General features: G+C 44.9%; 1 protein-coding gene across 1 annotated transcript in view; it reads left to right on the forward strand.

Annotated features, from left to right (window-relative positions):
• Window positions 1-9,901, forward strand: part of IGFBPL1 (insulin like growth factor binding protein like 1) — a 165,165-nt gene extending 155,264 nt beyond the window's left edge. Inside the window, exon 5 of the mRNA XM_085636588.1 lies at window positions 9,456-9,901. The gene's annotated coding sequence lies outside the window, so the exon portion shown is untranslated. The remainder of the gene's footprint in view (window positions 1-9,455) is intronic.
• The last annotated feature ends 11,273 nt before the right edge of the window (window positions 9,902-21,174 follow it).

Genomic DNA, 21,174 nt, shown 5'->3' on the forward strand with positions numbered 1-21,174 from the left:
TCAGATTTGAAGTTTTATGCTGCCTTTGATGCTGAAGATTTGTATTTAAATACTGCAAATTATGCGGATTTATATTGTTACCAGCATTTTGGACACCACTACTTGCATAAAGCTAATACATTTAGAAATATTGTTAATAACACACAATGGGAACATTGCCCAACTCCATTAGAAGGTAGCTCCAAAACCCTGTTAAAGAAATTTACATATTTTACGGATTTTGACAGGTCCAACCCGGAGTCCTTTTATTTTAAGTTGAACATTTCATCTACTACCAAGATAATGTTAACCCACATGAAAATATTATATTCCAATGCGTTTATTGATAAATTGAGCGTTGGCGGCTATGAACATTGGAAGGCCACCATTGATTTAAAATCTGTTTGGGGTTCTAGATTCTGGCAGGTTCGTGGCACTGACGCCTTACATCGCTCGTGCCTCATCCCTACATAAATTTTATTTTTAAATGATTCTATTTATCAAACTACCTGTTTTGGTTTAGCTACTACAAAACAGATGAGTGTCCCTACAGTTCCTAAACTGGCTCCGTATCAGAACTGGAGCATGTATACTAATTATTCCATTGAAGAGCTAAAAGCATTATTCCAGAATATAACCTTTAATGTTTCAAGTTTAGATCCGCAAGGATGGTTAGTATGGCAGGCGACTGCTGATGGCAGCCAACTATGTTTCCATAACATAGCCCCTGGCTACAAACAAGATAGACTAGATCCACGTTTTGCGGATACACATTCAGTTACCACGTATTCTGTGGGAAAAATGTGTCAAAATTGGTTTCAACACTTGTGCCTATGGTCCGTGAAACAACATTTGTCGTTGTTAACCAATAACATTGATTTGGCCGACTTCATCAAGGGCCCTGCTGGTCCAAGAACAAAAAGGTTTATTTACGCGGCCTATAATGAAATATGGAAACTTTCTCAAATTGAAGCTGCATCACGCTTAAGGGAGATAGATCAGGCGAATCTAGAAAAGGTACTGGCGGTTGTTGACAACAGTATTAATACACTGTCTTCCCGCATTTACACTTTAGATAATATCGTTTCAACTGTTGTTGATTTTGTACAAGATGATGTATCTGTTTTATATCATGGTCAGAATCAATTACGTTCAGTAATGCAATTTGCATGGACTTTACAAACACTGAAAATTGGAAAAGTTCCATGGGATTATTTGAACGCAACTGCTTTGTTTTTACCTTTTAATTTAACTGACAAACAACAGTTTATGTCCATGAAGGATGCAACCTACACACTTTTACATATTGAAAAGATTGACCCATTGCCTTTCTCAGTGGCTTTAACTGACTCTGCTGTCTGGCTTGTCCACAAGGTTATCTCTTTACCATTTTCTCTGTTTAAGTTTAGCTCCTGCATGAAGCATTACCCAATAGGTCGCTATGAACCCTTGGGCAGCGCTTTCCTCCATGAAGTGTGGTCCTTGCCTTTTACATACAGATGTTTGCGAGATGACGAGGAGGCATAACTTACAGGGGAATCTTGTGACTCTACATTAGGTTGTTCACTTGTCTGCAAAAACATACAGTTACACGGGGCTTGTAGTGTTACCACCCCAAATCTTGCATGCGTTTTCAAAGGGTATTCCAGTACCGGCTATAAAGCAGTCTTTCACCCTGCTTTCTAATGGTAGCTATCTTCTTTTGAATAACGAAGAATGTTGCGGTTTGCTTGCTGGCATACCGTACATTGTAACAGTTTCACAGCGTGTAGTTTACTGTAAAAATGTGCTTTTCCCAACCCAGCATGGGAAGCTCGATACCTCGATTTGGCCTTTCATCCCAACTTTGAAAACAGACTTCAATAAGTTGAGCAGAATAAAAGCGCTATTATTCCAGCAGGAGGTCCCGCTCACTTCGGCGCGCGAGACATTCGTCCTGCAGATAGCAAGTACAAATTTAGAAATTCAAGCTCTTTTAAATACAAACCTCCCACAACATTTTGGTGAACTAATTCATCGTATCTTCAATGTGTCCGATACACATGGCCTGGTACATTTTTTTAAAGTTGAGGGCTCTGGCCTTGTGACTACTTTTCAGACTATATTTGAAGTAATACCAGCCTTCATTCATTCTATTTTTTCCAGCGTCTTTTGGGGATTACCTCTTCTGGTTACCATAGCCGCTGGTGTCCTCCTGTTAATTTGCCTGCTATGTAATGGCTGCACCTCTTGTGGTCCTACGTAGCCCAGACCGGCTACAACTGCTCCGTGACTGTATGCTTGAGTGCTATGGCACGTTGCCACTGGCGACACTTAGCGTGGCATATAGACTGTCTTTCCGCTTTGCGTACTACGCTTGCGTGCAACCCATCTTTTCATGCTTGGAATGCACCTTTGAATGGGCATTGGATCTCCCGACCCGGATTACGACCTGTTGATGAGTCCCTTAGTGACGTAGTAAGGACGGGGAATATTCACACTTCGCGTCGCTCTGGGGGTATCCCTGTAGGTGCCCCACAGATCAATCTGAATTGCAAGAGGAATGAAGGAGAGAGAGGGGTTCTTGCTATTTGCACACAAAGACCCTTAGTAGGAAGGGGGATATGTGAGGAGCAATCTATGAATATTGATATCAGTCGCACAAATAAAATCTTTATGACTAATGTTCCTAAATTGATTAATAGTCGGGGCTATGAGAATGCTGATTCGCTGAAAAACAAGGCGATTCATTGGTTGAGGCATGTCAGAGGTTGTCGCTCTGTTATCAGAGACGACATCATTAGAGCCACTTGACTTATCTCTCCAATGTCTTCAACTGATTGCATTGAACTAAGTTTAAGTAGTAGTGAACTTGTGGAAAATCTTTTTACCCTGGAGTTCAGGACAAGTCCCCCTAATGGCTCTCCTATCCAGTTAAGAAAATCTATATTGCATGGCTCAGGGTGGGTAAAGTGTGATCAATGGAGTGCTGACAGAGAGGTTGGGACTTCACTGGATAGTGTTGACTGACTAGATGCTCCGGGGGATACAGGCTCTTGGGGTTTTATCACAAGGGAAATAGATGAAGGGAATCTACTGCATAGTGCTAATAGTTGTTATACTGGTCCTTGTTCTATTTCCACCCCTTATATGGGTATGGGTCCTAATAACTGCCCTTTCACCATTGCTCCAGAGCCGAGTCTGACCCCCACTTTACCCCCGAATAACATTAGCCCTGCCCTTCAAGCTACTATCCCCACTAACAACCTTTTATCTATGGTGGGAGGTTCATTACTCTCTTGGAATATAGCTGGATTAAATGCTAAGTTGTCCATTGATGACTGGGTTATATTCGTTAATAATATGGATATATGCTTATTCCAGGAGACTTGGTTGTTAGAACCACGATTTTGCGTAGGTTATCTGAACTTCCACATTCCGGCCATAAAAGGGGCGCATGGCCGACCATCTGGGGGACTAACGATTTGGCTTCGGCAAGAACTAAACCTAAAGAGCAAATCTATCCCTACTGGGAGTAGAGATATCCAACTGCTAAGGCTAGAACTTGGTTCTGTGGGCACAATTGATATCTATAATGTTTATGTAAGGGGTTCTGGAGGGGTAAGATCACCAGTTTTTGACGAACTAATGAGGCTGTTCGATCTCCATTCAATTGGTACTTTTGTTGTAGTAGTGTCACCTTTGATCCATTGGTACTCCTTGAGGGGGATGAATATGAGAACGAAAAGGCACTTTGGGGCATCCCCCCACTAGAATTGCCTCCCATAAAAAGGTGGACAGAAGTAATAATACAGATTAACTCCCTTTGTATGGAGAAGAGTTTGAGGGCTCTGAACGGTAGGATGCCTAGCGACCGTAATGGTGCATACACATTTAATAATGGGCAAAGTAAGAGCCGTATTGACTATGGCTTGCAGTGAGAGACGCATGCACAGCCATTTTGTTTGATTTCTCATCGACCTTGTACATTATCGGACATGATTAACCAATAGTGTGCTTAGCTAGGTTGGTGACAATCAGAGGGACATCTCTAATGTGGCTTGCTTTGTTCCTTGCAAAACCGGTTTGGGTGGAGTTGGGTCCCTTTTGTCCAAAAACTAAATAACCTGTGGAGTTTCTCAAGTGTCGCCCATCTGACCCACCCTCCTCAACAATGACATGGACTCACTGGCCCAGTCTTTCAGACTTCTAACATACTGTTTATATTCATGCAGATGACGCACAGCTCCATCTGAACCAATAATAGGTACCCTGGAGACTGGCACTGGGTGGCAGCTTGCCTGTTACCAGTCCTCCACTGAAAGTCTCACAATTGGCCCTATTCCAAGCTACACAAGCAGTGTTCAACTCCTGCGAACAACCCAGAACATTGTGTTGATCTTCACAGTGATAATTCCATACCTGGGCTAGTTTCACATCATATGTAATGGATGCCTCAATACATACCTTGACAAACTGCAGAGAGACAAAAAAACGACGTGGCCCCCACTCCTGAGCATCCTCTTTGACAGTGCCAGTACGATGCCCGTATTGAAAACCACACCCAGTCAAAACTAGCATTTGCAATGCAATAGGTCTCGCATTTACGCGAGTTTGAGCTATTGGCATTGTAAATGACAATGCCTTTTATTTATGTTTTGGTTTTTAAAACATAAATAAAAGGCATCGTCATTTACAATGCTAATAGCTTAAACTCTCACAAAAGCAAGACCTATTGGTGTTTTGTGTTTTCTTACACTTTTTGCCTAAAATGTAAAACATAATTTCTCTGTTTCTCCTTACCCGATTGTAATTCAAATGGTGTCTTTTTGCTAATTATCATTTTCTTGATTTATCTAAATTGTTTTTGGAATTTTATTGTGTTGGTTTCTTGACTTTAAAATTGGTACTGCCTGAACATGCATTTCTCCTGGGAACAGACTGCTGCTTGTGCCATTGGTACCACGTGTTGAGCAGAGTTTCTCTTAGAACTGTCTTGTAACCTATGCACATTGTACTTACTAAGTTGTTATGTGTGCCCCTGCCAATTAATAACCCAGTTCCTGACACTGAAATAAGAAATCTCATTGACTTAATAAAACCAGCGAAATCTTCCAAACAGCTACACACAGAGCCATGTGGCATTTCTGAATTATACTGAGAAGGCTGCTCTATAATTGAGAGAGAAACTTCGTAAGAAACTTAAGACCTGTTTTGTAGACAAAACTATGGCCTGCCAAGCGCGCCATTTAAGGGTCAGGACTGGAGATTGCATTCATAGTACGGGGACACTCTGTTTGGAGTAACCAGGCGCTTTATAAATCACCTAATTATTATTATTAGAGGCTTTAATTCAGCAAGAGACCATTTTATAATACTTAGTAGACAAATAACTAGTCAGTGCTAGAAATCTGTCACTTCTTTCATGGTGCTTTCCTCTCTACAGAGATTCTTACATGCTTTTTAGGTCTCGCCTGGCGTTGCAGCGCAAAGCGCTGCTCGCTCGGCGAGAGATGTTGTAAGGGAGTAGATTTGAGATGGGGACTTGAAGCCCCACCCCTCGTCACCGTTTATGCTAAACGGTGGCCTGCCATTGGAAATGAGGTTTTTAGGCCACTGCCCTTTCTCCCTTTAGTCCGGTAGATTCGGACAGAGTCGTCTGCTTTGCTGCTGTCGCAAAGCAATTTCTTATCTTTGTGGGGGCTATCTGTTTCCACTCAGCCCGGTGTTCTTTTTTTGCATGGCGCTTTCACTGAAAGTGAAAGCGCGATGCAAATATAAACAAGCGGCTGAGTGAAAACAGATGGTGAGCTCTTGTTTTATCTGGGTACCCTAGGTTTGCAGTACACCGTATGAGAGCAGCACTGTGGGTACATACGCACTGACAGTGGTGGAGGCGGGAATGGAAATGAGGGCAGACAGTTTAAGTGCCGAGGTCAGCATCAGGCTAGAGGTAGGCACAGAGGTAGGGCCCAGGATGGCAGCTTTCTTATTGATGTTTAAGCCAATTGCGCCGCTTCCACACTGTATATGGCTGAGGCAAGACCTGTGAGAAAGGGGGGTGTCCAACAGATGCTGTCTGGGGTTCCTAGCACCTCTGCTCAGGCACAGCGGGTCTGCCGGGAACACCCCTCGGGCCACGAACAGAAACTGCACCCGCAGCAGAACCTCACAGAACATCCCGCCTCCACATCTATCGCCCACCTCACTTTCGGCACAAATATCGGAATAAACACGCCCCTGCTCTTAAGATATGTGCGCGAGCCCAGAGCGGGTTAACCACCAGAGTCTTTTCACAAATGATGGGAACTGAATTAAACCGATTTAAAAGTTGCTTTTTAGAACATATTCGTTGGTGGTGGAGTACTTGAAGCGAAATCAATCCTCCAGAAGATGTCATTTTGACATAGGCGCTCTGCCGCCGCTCGAGACATTTACTGGAAGCGCATCCTCTGGCAACCATAGAAACCACAAGAGTTATTTAATGTTGCAGCATTCAGCGCTAAGTGCAACATGAGCCGCTCGTTTCATACTTACAACTCAACTTGGGCAGATCCAGAACAGACCAGTGCAACTACGCACAGAAGATGCAAGGGTGCATTCAGCAGTGGTACCATCTCCCACTGTGGCAGCTTCAGCAGGTCCAGACTCCACAAGGGGCAGGGGGGTCAGTGCTATCGAGAAGAGCTGTGAGTGGCAATATAGTCTTGTTATCAATTACTAGAAGAAAAACTATCAACATGTGTCTTCAATTTTCCAGATCATCCTCAATAAGTGGCCTTTATAGAACCAGAGGCATTTACTTCAAGAGTGTGCTTTCCACAAGTGGTGAACTACACGACACAGCGCCACAGGGTTTGCCTTCAACTAACAAGACATCATCATATGTTTTTGCACAGATTTGGGGGGTTAAGGCTATCATCCAACAACATCCAATCTAATCAGTGTATTATAGGTAGACTTGAAGCAGGGAACTGTTTCATACTGCTAGCGCTAACAAATTAGGTAACATTTTTGGCCACTCCCAAATCTCACAATACTCTACGCCCCAACGCTTTGCCGGTCCATTCACGTTGTTCAAAAAGTGGAATTTGTCTTTTTTTTTATCAGGGTATATTTATAGGTAATTTGCTAAATTTGAGAAGCTAAACACTCAATCCTAAAAATATAATCTGCCTACATACTTTTTATGGGCCGTTGCCTTTCTCAATCACTGGTCATCCTTAATACTTCTGCAGTTCAGAGGGCAGCAATTAGCTCAAGACGAATCTGCGAGAAACTGAGGGGTGATATTCTGGAGAAGGCCCACCCCTAGCAGCAGACCTCTGGCACAAAGCCAGAAACGGTAACCAATTTCCCATTTTCTGGGTCTGCAAATATAATCACTCCACTGCAAACAAAAATCAAAAGTAAAAAACATTGTAATTTACGTCTCCAATAGCTCTAATTTTCACAAATGCGAGACCGTTGCATTGCAAATGCTTGTTTAAGTAGCTGTGGAGAAGTACCAAAGTGTGTGTGCCTCACTGCCTCTGGCAACCAATGAACCCACATTTCTGACCTGAAGAAGTCTTTTAAACATTCGACATTTATGCATCACACACTGACATGCACTACCAATCCTCCGTAGGCAGTATTGTACACTAAGTTCAGTCACTACATTTGACTTATATTTCCATAGTTTTAGAAATCAAATACTTGATCCGTAAGGTTTCATTGTTCTTGCCACTCACTAGAGAAGGGTATTCATTTAATTTTGGGGGTGATAAGGAGCTGCTATAAGTAGCTGTGTAAAATACCAGACAAAGTGTAGGTGTTTTTTCCGCTGACTAGGCAGTCAACTGACCGCTCATCTTCATACGAGTGGTTCCCACACTAAAGTTATCGCACCAGTCCTCCCAAGGCATTATTGAAAATTATGTTCAGTAACTTTTACTCACGTCAATAAGTTAAGCAGTCAAGTACAGGATCAGTCATTACTTGGATTTCATAGTTCTTGCCACTCATTATAGATGAGTATTTCTTGCAGGTAGGACAGTTGACCTGCTGCTTTCAGAAGCTGCGATTAAATTCCAAACACAGTCTAGATTGGTCTCACTGACTTAGTCAACACATTGACCTCCTTCCTGGCCAGAAGGAGCCCAGTAAACATTTCACAGGTGAGATTTGCATCCTGAACGTATGGCACCAGTCCACCCAAAGCATTAAGCAGTGTGGGCCACAGGACTGCCCTGGAGTTATCTACTGTAAGAGGAGGGAGGTATATTTTAATTTATTGTAGGCAACGTATCACAGGAGAGCGAGGGTCACCTGCTGAGAATAAGGGCAACTTTCGTAGAAAGCTGACTGGAGGATGAGAGCTGCTCATACATGTGAAGTTCCTGACTCACGTTCCACCCACGTTGCACCCTCAGTGTAGGAATAATATGGCTGAACATATTTAGTAGACGTCCAGTGGATGGGTCTGAGGGTTAGTAGGGAGTGTCTCCCACAGTAAGGCTTGTTCGTTCTCTTTCAGAACTGCACGTCTCGCACTGCTGCGACTCTTACCTTTTCTTGCATTTAACCACTTTTACCCACAGGTGAAGGATACGTGCCTCTAAGTCCCTATATTAATATGTTGTAGGATGGCTGGTCACTTCAAATGGAAGACATGGATGACTGCATACACCTGTAAGAAAAGTCAGTGGCGCTTGCTCACTCCCACCACGTAATCTCTTGTGACATGTGTCCAATACCTCTGTCCTAGACCAGTGAGTGAACTGTCAGTACAATGGGTGGTATGAGTGTTGCACAGCTTGGGTGGCTAAGCAGTGGATCAGTGAGCTAACAAACACATATCAGGTGGATGCAGGGAGGTGACCTGTTCAGAGCAACCTTTGTTTTCTTTAGCAATAGATACGAGGAAGATGTGGAAAGGTTACCAGATCACCAAGGCCTCTGCCGGGTGAAGCATCCAGTCTCTGCATAGTCAGGCATGTGTGGGCACAAGTTCCTACTTCGCTCTCCTCAGCTTCCTGAACTCTACCTGGCCGTGTCAGCATCCTCCTCACCCTGAGTCACAGGCTTCAGAGTGGGCCCAATGCTTCTTCATCCGATGCAAGGATTGTCACAATCGTCAAGGATCCCTTCTCTTGCTTGAATACTCTGGATGCTTCACTTGACCCAAGCCTCAGTGGTGGGAACTTGTGTCCAGGAGAGAAGCCGGGTACTTTCTACAGTACTCAGGAGAGAAGGTGGTAGCTCTACAGTACTCTTGTGGCTCAAAGACAGAAGTACTCAAAAGTGGCAGGCTTCGAAGGCACTTAATTGTTGTATTCATTTAGATGGAATGAATTTGAACTAAATGAATGATGGGATGGGCTAGGAACCAAAAAAGCCAGAGCTCAAAAAAGCTAACTAGCTTTTGGTCATTTTCTATCATAAATTATCCTATGGCATTTCCAAACAGTGCATTTGTATCTCTAATAGCCTATATCTTTCTTCTATTTCTCTAGGGTGAGTACATCTTTCAAAGCGGACCCCAGGTCTGTCCAAGGGAGTGGAGCACAAGCTGGGAAACAGCCGTCAGTGACTGTCGCCTGCGCTGCTCCTGAATGCAATAAAAAGTAGAGCATAGTTTTATATGGTTGTTATAAACACTTTTGTACATTTGTCTGCTTTTTTAAAATCTAGATCAAAGTAAAATGCCAATGTTCGAATAGTTGTAGGACCCAGCCCTGGGCAATGAATCTTAGCAAGGTATCTGTCTGTTACCTTCTAAACCATATCTCCAAGGGCTACATAACATGCTTTTGTACCATTTTCTGTGCTGACACTACTTCACAATGAAATGTTTGTATCATTACCTAACGAAAATTTTTGAATTATGATTAATTATGTTGTGGTGTATTTAAAACGTCGTCAGAAAATTGTATGAGTTTAATAAATAAAATAAAATAAATTCACTTTGAAGTAATTGAGTGTGTATGACACAGGAAGCTGGCTTTTAGTAGTTTCCACTCAGCATCTGAAGAGGAGTCTCGAGCATAACATTGTATGTGCAACCTCAATGAATATCTTTAAATCGTCATGCATATACGAAGCCTCTGGTATTCTGCAATCCTTTAGCCGGACAGGAAACTAGAGTTGAGTTCGCTGGTAGGAAATACAGGTGGGTAGTTATAAATGCTTTCCACTAGATGATACAATTAATGACATATTGTCTTTTGCAATTGCTTAGCTACAATTATGAAGTCTGCGTTAGTGTGTTTTGGTTTCTTTAAACTAACGGGGTTTATTGGAGTAGAATTGTGCTTGTGTTTTCCCTTTATAGTCATACATGGTCTATTATAAATCAAACAATCATGCAAACAACCAACCAGTCAATCACTCAATCACATTTATTGTCTACATTAATAATAAGCAATTGAAATCATGTCACAAACCAATAAATCAGTTAAAGTAACATAACTGTCCCTGGGGGTGTTAGAGAGGGCAACGCAAAATGGCCGCTCCATAGAGCAGTTCCCCAGGCTGAGATGAACATCCGACAAATAACCTGATTTCCTGGCGACATCGGCCCCTCTTATGCAGAGGTCCAGTACCAGAGTGTGAGGGCTACATTTCGGCATGTTGCAATGCCCCTGCTGAGTGAAGCCTAGTGAGAGCGGAGCCGTTGAAATTTCAGGCCTGCAGCACCAACATGGCGGCCCGGAGCGGAATCTGGTGGCGGTGAGTGCAACGCCGACCTAACTGCGGCCTGACCCGAGGGGTTAGGGGGTGTCGCTGGTGGCCGGGTGTTCTGGAGGCTACGTGGTTGGTGCGGGTTGAGGTGGGCTTCGGTGACAGTCGCATTTGCTGCCGGAACCACAGCCTTCCCTGCCGAACCCGGTGTGGCCCTCGGATCGCGGCCTGCTGTGACTGCCTCCTTCCCGTTGTGTCTTAAGGGTCAGGCGGTTGGTTCGTGGCGGCGCACCCACTCAGTCCCTGCTAGCGGGTGGCATCAGCTCCGGGTGCGGATTGCGGTGTGTGCCCCCCCTCACCTATCGGCCTTCCTTGCTATTTGTTGCAGCCTACACGCCTCTCCACCGACGGCTCACTCACCGTGAGGCGCCCGTGAGCTCTCTGTCTGCAGACTGGCGCTGGAGCCTTCTGCTGCGGTTGCTCCTGGCTGCGGATCCGTTGTGCTCCAGCCCGGGCACTGAGATGTCTTCGAACCCCTAAGACTGTCTGCTGTGCTGACACATGCGCTGAGACCCGACCTACCATCAGGCTACTAGTTCCGCGGACCGCTGGGCCTGTGGAGGGCCGTGATATCTGCCCTGCCCTACCCGCCTACTCGACCTCACCGCACTGTCCATTACCTCACCACCATGCTGGCGGATGGGCCGGCCTCAGCCACTACTGGGTAGTACCTCCTGCCCTCCGTGATCTGCTACAACTTCATCTTTGGCTACGTGGCCCGGCCATGGGCTCTGTCAGCCTTTGAAGGCCGAGGTTGGATCTAGTGTCTGGCCCGCAACCGTGGATCATCCCTGGCAGAGCGAACTGGAGGGCTCTACCTGCCGCCTATATAGATCTCTGACTGCTTACTGCTGTGACTGCCACTGGTCATCACCACGACACATCTGCGGGCGTTGAGGGCGGACGTTTCCACGGCGCCGACCATGTCCTGTACTGCTCTGTTATCCGTTCTAGGCGCGCTGCCATGGGGAAATCGGAGCGCACTCAACCACGTCTCACCTTTGAGCCTTGCCGGTCCACCAAGACGTCCCAGCAGGCGGTTTGGGACTCGGAGCTTGCAGGTCCTAGCGACCGGCTATCCAGCATAGACAAGACTCTTCTAGCTGTTCAATCAAGTCTTCAATCCATTGATGGTAAGATAGACAGTCTGAACCTCCGTATGGACCACATGTCGCAGAAACTAGACAAACATGCGTTGCGGCTTGTGGAGGCAGAAACACGTTTTTCGGATGCGGAGGATGGTCTACAGCAGGTGACCATGAAGACGGCTTCCATGGAGAAGGTGCTAGCTGTAATTCAAGCACGAAACAAAGATTTGGAGGCTAGATCAAGACGTAACAATGTGCGCCTTACTGGTTTGCCAGAATCCACGAATACAGGCCGCCTTGAGACATATCTTTAGAAATTACTTTGCGATATTTTCGGTGCAGAACATTTCTCTAATGTGCTGAATTGTCGAGAGGGCTCACAGATCTCTGGCTGCTCGCCCCCCACCTGGCGCACCGCCACGCCCCATCAAAGCCCGTCTTTTAAATTATAGATACCGGGATACCATCCTTCGACTGGCTCCTGAAAAAGGGGATGTCACTCATGAGGGCAATAAACTTGCCTTCTATCCGGACTTCACGGCGGTGGTACAAGAATCTCGTCGAGAATACTTACCCGTTAAAAAGCTCCTCATCTCCGCTAAAGTGTCCTACACAATGCTCTATCCTGTGCAGCTGCGCATTGATGACAATGGTAGATCCCGGATCTTCAACACACCTAAGGCAGCCATGGACTTTGCGAAGACTTTGACCAGGCGCAGCCACTCCCCCATTGCAGCGGAGGGGAGAGATGGTGTCTCCACAGATGCAGTGGTGAAAAATTGACACGGATATCAGGATGTGTGAGTTGGGTACTGCATTTCACCTCCTCGATGTGCTCTCCTTTGACTAGACAGCGTCCTTCCTGTTATATTGTTCCCTTTCTCTTCTTACTGAGGTGATAAAACTGCAAATTGTGCTGCGGGGTACTCGAGGGACATGGTCCTACTGTACCGCTCTTACTCCACTTATTGTACACCTGTATCCTACCATGAGGATTCTCTCTCTTCGTTTATTGTATTGCTATGTATTGTTCGCCAGGTAACTTTACTGAAACTGCTCGGCCACCTCCCACCACACTGGGAGGGATGTTGTGTTCCTGCGTCCCCCTATGGGTGTTCCCCGCTACTGTTTTCCCCCTTGGGCTGTTACTCAAGGTGCATCTGGGGAGGTTCCGGATGGCTTTGGCATGTTGGGGCTGCTGAAGTGGGTGGGGGTGAGGGGGGTGGGGGAGTGTTGGGGTTGTTCCACGGCCATTTTGACGATCAACCCTATGATTATTGTATATGTGCTTTTGTATTACACTGCATTGTCATGCTCATGCTATGTTCTGTTTCCGCTCCTCATACTGACCACACTGTAGTTAACTGCCTAACTTGGAATGTACGGGGGCTCAATACACCGAAAAAGATCAGACAGGTCTTGGCGTTTCTGGACAGACATGATGTCGCTATTGCCTTATTACAAGAAACACACCTCAGACCCCAATCAGATGGTCAAGCTGGATCACAGTGGGCGGGTTATTGTACAGCGTCCTCTTACTCTTCTCACTCCCGTGGTGTCCTCACACTAGTTAAGAAACAACTGCCCTTCACGGAGCTTCACGCCTGTACTGATGATGCTGGGCGTTTTGCTATGGTACATGGGAAATTAGCAGGCACTCTTATCACCATTGTAAATACTTATGGCCCAAACACTGATGACCCGGGTTTTTCAAACGAGTCCTCTCCAAACTACGTGCCTGGCCTGATGCTGTGATATTTTGGGGGGGGATTTTAATACACATCTTGAACCGGCGAAAGATAAGGCAAGCGGCAGGGGAGGTCACTCACCTATGGCAGCACAAATTATTAATGATGGGATGGCTGAATTGGACTTGCTGGATGTTTGGAGACAGCGGAACCCAGAGGCGAGAGAAGGCACGCATGTTTCCACTGCACACAACAGTTGGTCCCGACTCGACTATTGGCTCCTGAGTGAGACAGCAAGTGGGTGGGTCTTTAACACAGCTGGGTTGCCCTGCACTCTGTCCGATCATAGTCCTGTGCTGGTGTCTTTACACTTTCCATACCCCACGTGTCGCGCTTTTATATGGCGTCTCCACACGGAGGCTCCTCTCTATGCCATGACCATTCGTGATGCCATTACACAATACTTTGAGGATAACAAGTGTTCAGTGGACAATGCATCGACCCTCTGGGAGGCCTTCAAGGCCACTATCTGGGGCAAGTGCATTAGCACGTCTGCCGGCATTTTACGGGATTTGCGAGGACAGCTAAGCAAACTAGAGGACAAGCTGCATGAGCTTGAGCGGGACTATGAGGCCCTGCCCTGCGCTCAAACGCTAGCAGCCAATAAGGAGGTCACATTGGAATACACCGACATGGCCGGAAGGGCGGTAAAATATATCTCCCGGCGACATGTGGCCCGTGCTTTTGGGAAGGGTGGGCAGCCTGGACGTCACTTAGCTAGGAAAATCAAAGATCGCACAACCCAACAGGTTATTTTTAAAATAACAGATACCTCCGGACAAGACCACTACACTACATCAGAGATCCTGGAACAATTTAGGCTCACATACGAAGCATTATACACCTCACAAGGTAGACAGATGTGGATGCCTTACATTACTATCTCTCTGATATAGCCATCGCCTAGTTATCGTACAGGCAGCGGGAGTATCTCGTTCAGCCAATCACAGAAGAAGAAGTCCGCGCGGTTATTAAATCCCTCCCAAACAATAAAGCTCCGGGATCCGATGGCTTTCCTGGTGAATTTTATAAGGAGTACGCGGAGGAGATAACTCCTCACTTATTAGAAATACGCTGAAGCGTTTGACTCTGGCACACTCCTGCCCACCATGCGGGAAACTCTAATCATCACGCTTCTTAAAAAAGATAAACCCACACATAGCTGCGACTCATACCGGCCGCTTTCACTTATAAACATTGATGCCAAGATCTTGGCTAAACTGTTGGCCACTAGGCTACAACCATTGATGCAAAACCTGGTCCTTCCAGATCAATCTGGTTTTATTCCCACTCGATCCACTTCCCACAATCTGCGTGCTCTTTTTGCTACGTTTCACATACTAGAACCGAATCTGCCGGCGGCGGCTGTTATGCTCAATGCTACCAAAGCATTTGACTCTATTGAGTGGAGTTATTTGTTCGGCCTTCCACGTCGTATGGGCTTTCCCCCAATATTTGTGCAATGGATACCCTTACTGTACACCAACCCCATGGCACGTGTTCGGGTGGAGGGCTGCACATCAGACCCAATCCGTATTACCAGGGGCATGAGACAGGGTTGTCCCTTGTCGCCTCTTCTATTCGCTAGGTCTCTTGAACCTCTGGCCTGCATTATCCGCCAGCGACATCGGGCCGCAGCCCTGCGATTTGTCCACCGCCCAGTTAGTATCGCTATGGACGCAGATGACATGCTGTTATTTCTACGGGAACCCCGCAGTTTCATGGCACCAGTGCTGTGGGAATTCATCCGCTTTGGTCTGTTTTCAGGGCTGCAGATAAACTGGTCCAAGTCGGTAGTAGTCCCGCTTACAGAGTGCACTGTGCCCCACGACCTGGAATATCCACTTGAGTGGTCTGTGGACCCCGTGAAATATCTGGGGGTATGGGTACACAGAGACCCCGACACGGTGATACGTGCAAACTATGGCCCCGCGTATGTAAAATTGGAACAACAGGTAGATAGATGGGTGCATCTTCCTTTGTCCCTGGCTGACCGCATCGCGCTAATAAAAATGGTAATACTGCCACAGTTCTTTTATCTTTTTAGTAACATACCAATCCCGCTCACTCATAACTTCTTTCGTACTATGCGCACACAGCTCCTTCGGCTGGTCTGGGGGGTACACAGGCCCGGGTGTCATGGAAAACGCTTATCATGGACTACAAGCAGGGGGGTTTTAGCGTGCCCGACCCATATCTGTACTATCTCTGTGCTCAAGCGCAATATGCCCACTACTGGATTGGCGCGCATGAATTTATCCCACACGTAGCGATAGAGGACGCGGACGCCCATCCTGTCCCGTTAAGCTCCATACTAACGCACGCTAAGAGAGAGACATCCCGTGCAGAAATTAACACGATAGACACCACTATCAAAGCCTACAGGCACTCGGACGCCTGGCTGGTAAGCTGCCACTGTACTCCCCTCTATTGCCTATTGCTTTTCACGCAGATCTATTGGTAACACACAAGACAAAGTAGGTATGATTAAAATGCAGGACCTCTTTCCGGAGGGCTCCTTCTTGACAGCTGACGACCTTGACTACATACAGAACAAAACACCAGTATTTATTTTCCTGGTTCATAGACTGAAAAAAGCGCTGCAAACGCTCTACCATACCTTCACCACAGAACCAGTGACCCTGAATACTCTCCAAGTTCGCCTTCTTAGCCCAACACGTCGCCACCTACTCACCAGACTATATCGTTCTGCCAGGGAGGAAAGACCGCAGCCCCCCAACCGTAGTTTAGCGGTATGGAATACTTATTTGGACCTACCATTGTCACTGCCGGACTGGGAGTGCTGCTGTCAGCACACAGGAACCCTGACCTCAAACTGTAATCTTAAAATCATACACTACAAGTATCTACATTAAGTATACTATAGTTCCGCCAGAAGTAGCGCAGCTGCAGTACGCTGGCAGGCGCATGGTCGCAAATTTGTCATGGGTTGGGTGTTCAAGACGCCGCCGGTCCTCCGGGATGTCGGCTGAATGGCTGTGTTATTGCTCTTGAGGGGACCCGCCCGCTTGGCAACTCGTGGCCTTTGTATACTGTACGGCGGGCAACTGCCTTATGTTTCTCCTATATTGTTAATAAAGGTTTTTGAAACTTAAAAAAAAAACAACAAAAAAAAAAGTATACTATACTTCCAGTAGATTATGTAAATATGGGCTTCGAGACAACGACCTCTGTAAGCGGTGCGGTGCACCAGACGCTGATTACTGGCATTTATCGTGGGTATGCCCCAGGGTGGCTCAATTCTTGGCGGGAGTTATCCGAATACTATCCACAAAGGTTGGTGTGCAGCTACAATGCTCTCTGCATATCTGTTTCCTGGGTTTGGTGCCTGCTGTGAAGGGAGCTCTGGGCAGATTGGTGAGGGTGGCTCACCTGATGGCTAAGAGGCGGTGGCAATGACCTGGGAGAGCAGGGCAGCTCCAACGACTACGCGATGGCTCCAGGACATGGCGAGTTGTCGGGACCGACTCATTCTCTATGCGGAGGAGCTCCCCTCCTCATCTAGACCTGCTGATATATGGGAACCATTCCTACAATATTTACGATCTGTGGCAACAGACGTGCCCCCCAACAATGATACCAGTTAACTTTAAGATGTATAGACCAACAGCATGATACTATCCTACTCATTGTAGATACAATCACATGTCAATATTTCATGGTTTATGATTTGCGCCACGTGTTATGAGACTGTTTTATTGCTTTGTATATGACCATTGCTGATGATCTTGTGCATTGTACATGCCTATCTAAAAATCTCAATCAAAAAGATAGAAAATAAAAAAAGTAACATAACTGTCCCTCGTTTACCAACCTAAAAAAGCATATTAGTCACAGTTTTACACCTAAGATTCTAATGTTATTTTAGCATATCCAATAGAAAAAGAGTGCGTGCTACAAAAACGTCAGGAAATTTGCCTCTTCTTACTAATACCAAGGTCCAAACCTATTATAGATCTCATGCTTCCTAAAACCAGCCAAAGAATGTTAATTCTGGAAGAATAAAAATGGGGACAATATTGCAAAACATGCATCAGGATGTAATTATCATTTAGGGCTGGAAATGACAGCCTAGCAAATTATGGGCCAGATGTACTATTTTTCTGGTCACATAAAGTGCTCGCAATTCACAACGCTACTTTTTGCGACCAGTAAATTATTTTGTGAACCAGCCTATATACTAATAAATCAGTTTGAAAATAAAGAATTGTACTGGTTCACAGTCCTACCTACTAAATGAATATGTATTAGGTAAGTTGCAAAATGTGAAGCACACCAATAGGTTAGAATCATAGGAATGGTGGCCTGGAAGGGCCATACAGTTTGTTTGTTTTTAAATGAAGAACACTTTTTTTGAAGCAGCCCCATTTCCTTAAAGGAAATGGAGCTGCTTTAATATATATATTTTTTTTAACGTTACAGTGAGAGTTAGTAGTGGTCCCCTGAACTGCTACCTACTTCCCAGAAACTACCGAATTCCCAAATGGAAAGGGGTCTAAAGGGGCCTACTTCCCTTTTAAGAATCAGTCAACACTCCAGCTTGGGCTCTGTATCTTTCAATGGTTAGCAATCTCTTTTACGGTCGCAAACCATTGATACATATGGATTGGAACTGCAACTTGAAAGAAACACCTACAGCATGCCCTTTCCAAATTGAGATTCGTACTCCATTTCTAAATCCATTTCAGGAGTCAGTGGAACTTTGGTGATCCCTAAAATGGGATTAGTGCAGTGTACAAAACTTTTTAGGAATCGTAAACGTACAACATTAGCGAATATCAGGGTTTACAACTACTAAAAAGTTCTATACACCTGGCCCTATGTTGGATACTTTGCCAAATAACCTTCTTTATTATATTCAAGTTGATCATTCCTGAAAGCGACAAACACCTTTCAATATCTAAAAACCTCAAGTGCCACAAATTAATCCGTAAAATAAATGTGGTGGTTAACTAGAATTTCCATAAGGAAGCTCATATTTTTCCTTTTAAGGGGCATATTATCAAGCACGGCGTTAATATTTTCGCCGCTTTGGCGGCAGAAAACTGCCGCTAAAGCGGCGATAATGGGCTTCATAATATGCCGCAGAGAATTCCAATATCAGCCCATGTTGATACCAGAACATGGACTTCTATTGGAATTCTCTACGGCATATTATCAAGCCCATTATTGCCGCTTAAGCAGCAGTTTTCTGCCGCTAAAGAGGCGATAATTTTAACACCGTTTCTTGATAATATGCCCCTTAGTTTTGTAAGGCTGTTTACTAAATGGAAATGGTGTGCAATTTTGCTGTGCAGTCACTGCGAATGGTCACATTAGTAAGAAATATATCTCACAGATAAGTCATAATGAGGGATATTTTATTCAAACACTTACCTGAAATATTCCAGAGTCAGTGTTGTTTCAGTATCTGCTATCACTACTTTGAAGATCTGTTGAGTCTTAACCATGAATGGACTAGCGCATGGTCAATTCAATTACAATGTATTTATAATTAGTGCATGGTTAATGAAAACTTTATTTAAAGTTTTGTTTGGACTTTGGAGTATGCCAACTGGCCCCTTTGCTATTCAGCAAGCTGAAGTGCGTACATTGATAAAGTGCAAGTGTCCTAAATATTAATAAAGTAAAGTTGGTAAATTGGATTAGTTACAATATCTTAAAGTCCCTCATATTGCACGGCATCCACATGCACGTTACAAAAATTAATTAAAAACCTGTAGACTGATAGGGAATGCCATTTTTCAAAGAAAATCTTTGTAGGGACAAATACCTCATTTACGATAAACCCCACATCCCTTTTCTTAAAACAGTCCAGGCCTTTTTAATTGATCATGATTTTTCACTTTGAACACAAATGTGGCTAAGAACTTTAAAACCATTACATTTAGTCTATTGCTTTCTGGATGTAATGCTGCAATGAGAACTTGCCGACAACATGGGATCGGGGCTTGAATAAATAACATCCGTAGCATCCTTCTGCGTGTGGTTAAAATAACCGGACGGGCACATACTATGTGCACCAAGGTCTCTTTTGCGGTGCCGCACAATCTACATGCCGCTGCTCCAGCTGTGTTTAACCTGGCTGGTATTTGGTCCAGTGACGGCTGTACTCCAAAACAAAGCTGCAGAAACTTATGTTTCATAAGGTGGGAGTAATCTTTGCCTGAAATAAGCTTAAGATTTTAGGCGCCTATAGCTGTTCATAACTTGCCAGCCCTGAGCACTCATGCCAAGTAATGCTTTATCTTCCTGCACAGATAGTCTTCCAGCCCAGTGGTCGAAGTGGGGAAAAAAAAGTAGGGGAACTGTGGGCGGAGAATCAGAGGGCGGGAATAACCTGAGGATTGGATCAGTGGCGAAGTTAGAGGTGTGGCCAGGATTGGCAAAACATCCCAAGGGCATATCTACAAGGCGGCGATAAAAAATTATCGCCGCTTTTGCGGCCGTTTTCGGCCGAAAAGCGGCGATAATTTTATTGCTATATCAGCAAGGTCACACTATCGCGTGAATCCTTGCCTTAGCGCCTGTTTTCTGAACGGCCAGCTTTGCATCTCTAATGAGATGCAAAGTGGGCGTTCCTTCCTTCCTGAAATAACTGGAGAAATGTCGCTAACCGACATTTCTCCAATTATCAAGGGAATCGCTAACAAGCACAGCGATAAGAAAAGTAGCGCTAACCGTGGTTATCGCTACTTTCCTTACGCCTGCTTTTGGTTTGACTTAGCCATGATATTCAATGGAAGGTGGATATCATGGTTAAGTATGCCCTGCCCTATCAACAAGCTATCGCCAAATGTTGTGCGATTATCGCTGGATTTCCAGCGATAATCGCACATTTGGCAGCTTGCGCCAGGAATTTTATCGCTTTTGAGATAAGCGTTGCTAATAGCACGCTATCTCAGCGATAAAATTCGGCGATAGCCGGCGATAATTATCCTAGCGCTTAGTGCGCTTAGCGATAATTATCGCCGGTTGTTGCTGATATGCCCCCCAATCTTTAGTATTTGTTTGGCATTTCACTGACCAGTTACAGCTTATTATGTTATGTAATACAACCAATGGATACACATGATTATTTAACGATTAATATGAGTTATTGACATTACGATAAATTCACAAAGTGGGATATGTTTCTAATCACAGAATGTCCCAAATATGCTTAAAAGTGGAAGCACAAGCCATTTGTTTCCGAGCCATGGAGTTTCTGTCATCCGCAATATACACAGAGACAATCAATTTTACGTGTGTAAATCACTGTATAGGAAATGTTACATAAGACAAAGGACTACAAGGTGTAGGAGTCACATGACAACCATATTAGTAGACAGTACAGTTTAATAGTGATTGATCTGGAGAAACACAAACTTAGAATTTACAACTTAATACCATGATTGGGGGTTCTCTTTAATAATCATTATTGATTTCTATCCAAATGAACACTTTTTGCAACATTAGGATAATTAAAGGCTTAGGGAAACAAGCATTGGCATAGCCAATAGGTCTCGCTTTTGGGACCTTATAAGTATTTAGTTATGCAGCACAATATCCTTGGTGCAACAACATCAACTGTTGCATGGCTAAACACTTATAAGGTCCAAAAGCGAGACCTATTGGCTATGCCAATGCTTGTT

This window comes from Triturus cristatus, chromosome 2_1 (assembly GCF_964204655.1).
Source record: "Triturus cristatus chromosome 2_1, aTriCri1.1, whole genome shotgun sequence".
NCBI lineage: Eukaryota > Metazoa > Chordata > Amphibia > Caudata > Salamandridae > Triturus > Triturus cristatus.